This window comes from Pinus tabuliformis, chromosome J (assembly GCF_031772625.1).
Source record: "Pinus tabuliformis cultivar Carrire ecotype Pingquan chromosome J, CPIR1, whole genome shotgun sequence".
NCBI lineage: Eukaryota > Viridiplantae > Streptophyta > Pinopsida > Pinales > Pinaceae > Pinus > Pinus tabuliformis.
Window position 1 is genome coordinate 668655711 of NC_142295.1, and position 5037 is coordinate 668660747.

Genomic DNA, 5037 nt, shown 5'->3' on the forward strand with positions numbered 1-5037 from the left:
GACCTCCTTTTCTCATCTCAAAGGCAGTTAAGATTCCGTGAAGCTGTGTCATAGTGATAGTCTACAAATCCTGTTTTTTTTCTATGGCAGACACTTTTGATTCAAATTTATTTGACAAGGATCTTAAAACTTTCTCAACTAAGGTAACTTTATATCTTCACCCAGATTCTTCATACAATTAACAACCTCATCTATATGTAAATCGTAACTAGCTATACTTTCATCATTGTGCATCTTAAGAGTTTCATACTGAATTCTGAGAGTTTGAAGTTTAGCACGTTTTACCTGAGAGTCTCCTTCGTAGCTCAGAATGATTTTGTCCCATATTTCTTTGGCTATTTTGAGATGCATGACTTTGACAAATTCTAAAATTTTGATAGAGTTCCCAATAATGTATTGACAACCTTGGCATTGGTTTCATATTTCTTTTTACCTGCTATATCTGTAGGAATTGCTAATGGAAATGTATATCGTCCTTCCACGATTTCCCAAACATCCATTCCAAGTGATTGTAGATAGGCTGTGGTTCTTATCTTCCAATAAACAAAGTTTCTCCCATCAAAGATGGGTGGTCTGATGGATCCCACTCTTTCTTGACTACTCATGATAATGGATCTATCTTCAAGCGATCAAGCTTCTTCTGAAGGACCTGCTCTGATACCAATTGTTGGAAATAATACTGAGAGGGGGGGTGAATCAGTATTATCAGATCAATAATTTTATTTTCCAAACTGATTTGTATACGCTACTTCAGCTAAGTGAACTTGCGTATACATGCGACTGTACTTAAAGCAACTAGTGTATATGCAGAGAACTTTTGATTTAGCCAATTAATCATGCATTGAACTTTAACCAGTATATCAGAGATTTATTTGTTAGTGCAGTAAAAGCAGATTAAAGCATCACACATAAGCAACACACATGAACACCAAGATTTAAGGTGGAAACCCAATGTGGGTGAAAACCACCTGCTACTGTCATCTCTGTCTTCTTTTAATAATAATAAGAAAATTTGTTTACAACATTGTACTGGTGTAGACTCATACCAGTACGCAGGCTTCTACCTGCAGAAGGCTACAACCTTCTCTCATTCTCCAGCTTCTACTGGAAGGGAGCTACAACCCCCTAGCTCTTGTACTAGCCGATATGTTTACTAGTACGTAGGTGCCGACCTACAAAATGCTACGACCTTCTTTCTTCCTCTAGGGACCACGTTTCATAAATTTTTAGACTGGATCCATCAACAACATTATAACTGCAATTCAATCATTAAATACATCTGCATCAACCGATCACTGAAACTCAAACATCACTTTCTGAACCAATCACTTTGACAATCAATCTGATACTGTCACGAGAATATAGTCACCAGAACCCAAACTAGAACCTAGAACTCTGCAACAGCAAAGAAAAACAACTGAAACATACTTTATAAGGGATACACTACTTCCATGTGTCAATCTTGTGTGTGTATGTACTTTTACCAAAGAGAACTAGCGTACAGATCTGCAAATCAAATTTATGATGTATACGCTCTTTGATATGCAAAACCAGTGTGTATACAATTCCTTTCTAAAATGAACCTGCGTACAAATCTGTAAATGATGATTTAAACATTACAACTATTCCAGACTTCAGTCATCCCCAGATCATCACATTTACAGACTACAACATGCGCTAGTTATTCAGATACATGATTAAACCACATAAATATAATTCATTTCAAGCCTTAAGATCCCGATACATCATTAGATATTTTCCTTCATCAAACGCCGAGGTTCATCCTTGGTTCAGATTAAGCACAACACCATAAGCCAATAACCTGCATATTAGATCTCACACTTCATCAAATATTCGATACTTTCACAATATGGCCTAATGATATTCTCCTCCTTTTATAGTTTTAGGCCTTTCTCAATACCATGGACAAAAACCACTTGGGACCAATACCTTGGACCAAATACCTAGGGTCAATACCTCAGACCAGATACCTTGGACCAATACCATGGATCAAAATACCATGGAACAAATACTTCAGACCACAAAATTAGTTTTCCAAAGTATATGCACTTTTCCCTTTGTGAAAGTGTCTGTGTATGTATACATGACTTGTATACAGTGAACCTGCATGTATACGCAGCTTGGTCAATGGTGAACCTGCGTATACCTCTCTTTCTTCATTCTGTGAAGATTGATCTATAATTCTTTGCTGTTTACCTGTTATAGTGTGATATTTCATCTGAGTGAGTTGCCATCAAGGACAATACCTATATCATAATGCTAACGCAAAGTTGATTTGACAACACCCTTGCCTGAGTCTTCCCACAAGTTTTTCTGCAGAGAATCCATTAGCCTCAAGTCGAATCCATCTAAAGCCAATACATCCTAATCGAAAAAAATGCTTAAAACAAATAAATTGAATAATCTTGAGCAACAACAACAATTACAAGATGTGATTAAACAATTACATCCTGAAGAGAAGACAACAAAGAGGGCTTGCAAGTCTAGAGCTCTATCAATCAAAATGAAAATCTGCCACACCTTAATGAATACCAAAAACGTTCTCTTTAAAGGAATCCAAGACAAAATGGATATACTTCAAAAAGGCAAGCACGATAATGGTCCTTCTTCACAACCATGTCAACTTAAAGGTACTTCAGACCAGTCGAAAAATCAAATAGGACAATCTGCTATAGTCACAGAGATCAACCTAACAATCGATTCTGCCTTCCACTCTCCATCCTAGGTCCTAGAAGAATGCAATCAGTCAGACTATCAACAGGCTAGGAAGGAACACTTTGATAAAGAACAATATGACAAAGAAAACTCTGATAAAGAGTAGTTGGATAAATAGCAGTAGAAGGAAGAGCAGTCAGAAAGAGAAAGACCCGACACATAACAGATTGAGTGACGCCAGTCAAAACAAAAATAGTTGGAGCACATTTATTTAGAAGAAAATTAGTCGGGATTAAATCAACCATATATTCAAAATAATTCATAAAATAACTCCAAATATAATTCATCTGAGAGGAATGAATCTGATGAAATTATCAAATATTACAATCAACATTCCGCCGGTACTTCGTCATATCAAAGATTCAGTCAAATGAGATTGCAGAAGTAGAGAGGTATACCTCTACACTTAGACAAGTAACAACAAAGGTTTTTGATTGGTTTATGGTCGCTACTAGATTACAAAGGAAGTGGATGGCGAAATAAGAAGAGGAACCTCAAGTTATGGCAGGTGAATCTAGCAAAGAGGTCGAGTCAGTTCTGATGTATCGAGTGGTGGATAGGATTGAGGAGTTGGAATCTGACTTAGCTTCAGTGAAGTCTGAATATGATGAACATAGAGATATGGCAGAAGGGTTGCAGGTGAAGTATGTAGAGTTGAAGGAAGATTGTGAAGATATCAAAATCTGATACGAGTATATAGAATGGATGTATACACAAACAAAGAAAGAAGTGAAAGAGATTGGAGCTGCAAGGGACCAAGGTTTGGTAAAAATCTTCAATTTGCAGAAATATCTTGGAGATGCTCAGAATGAGATAGCGGTTTTGAAAAAGGCTATTGGGAAGAACTCTGGTGGAGGAGTTGCTCATGTGAAAGTCAAGGAAACTAATTCTTATGATGGGATGAGAAGTGCAAAAACTCTTGGTAACTTTCTATGGGATATGGAGCAATACTTGAAACATTTAGGGATGCCTGATGAGGAGGCCAAAGTCAAAGTAGCTTCTCAATTCTTAAGGAAGGATGCTAAGATGTGGTGGCGAAGAAAGATGGACCAGATTTCTAGTGGAAATGCTGAGGAGATCACTTCGTGGGATGACATGAAGAAGGCTTTGCAAACTCATTTTAGTCCACAAGACGAAACATGGGATGCAAGGATGAAGATAAAGTATATAAAGCAAACAGGGAGCCTACAAGCTTATCAACAGGAATTCTCAAGTGCAGTTTTGGAACTACCTGATATGGCAGAAAGAGACAAGGTATTCAATTTCATTATAGGATTGAAGCCTTGGGCATGCAATGAGGTGAAGAGGCAAAATATTAAAACACTTGAAGAAGCATTTGCAACAGTTGATTGCTTGGTAGAGCATTGTGATGAAGGAACCAAAGAGAGAAAGAAAAAGACTGACAAGTCAAAAGAGAAGTCTACAAAAGAAAAGTCTTCAAGATCGTATGACAAGATGAAGATGAAGAAGCCATTAAAGCGTTGGATATGTGAAGAACCACATACGGTGAAGAATTTTCCTTCAAGATTGAAGGTGGCAGTGATAGCACAATCCAATGCGAAGAAGAAAGAGGAAACTTCTGTTAGGGTTCTGTGGATTCTAGGAGTAGCAATGGATATTGAAGCGATCTCATGAAGAGATCCTGAGAGAAACCAGTTGGAGTATGTGGAGATGAAGATTGGGAATGACACTATTCTCACTATGGTGGATAGTGGTGCAACTCACAACTTCATGAGTGAAGATACTATGAGGAAGATTGGGCTGAAGTTTGTACTAGTTCAGGCTGAAATGAAAGCAGTGAACTCACCTCCTGATTCTGTGATTGGTGTGGATGAGATAGTCGATGTGACACTAGGTGAATGGACAAGGAAGGTTGATTTCACAGTGGTGTAGATAGATGAATACAAAGTTGTGTTGGTCATGGAATTTATGAAGTAATTTGAAGCTATGATAATTCCACATATGAGGAAGTTGTACATTTATGATGGGTGAGAGGATGTACCCATTGGTGTGCCAACCATAGGGGCTACAAAATCCGAGTGTAAGTTGAGAACGATGAATGTGAAGGATGTCAAGTGAGATGAATAAGTATATAAGAGGTTATATTCCATGAAGCAAAGCTTATGGAAAAATCACAGGTGATTCAGATGTTGTCTGATAGTATCTTTGATCTATCAAGCATACTAGAGGCAATGGAGAAGGATGAGGATGCTAGACCAGATGTTCAAACAAAGGATCGAGAAGCATACTTGCAGAGGTTAGAAGTGGAGGATCCTGATAGATGGATTGAGTTGATATGTG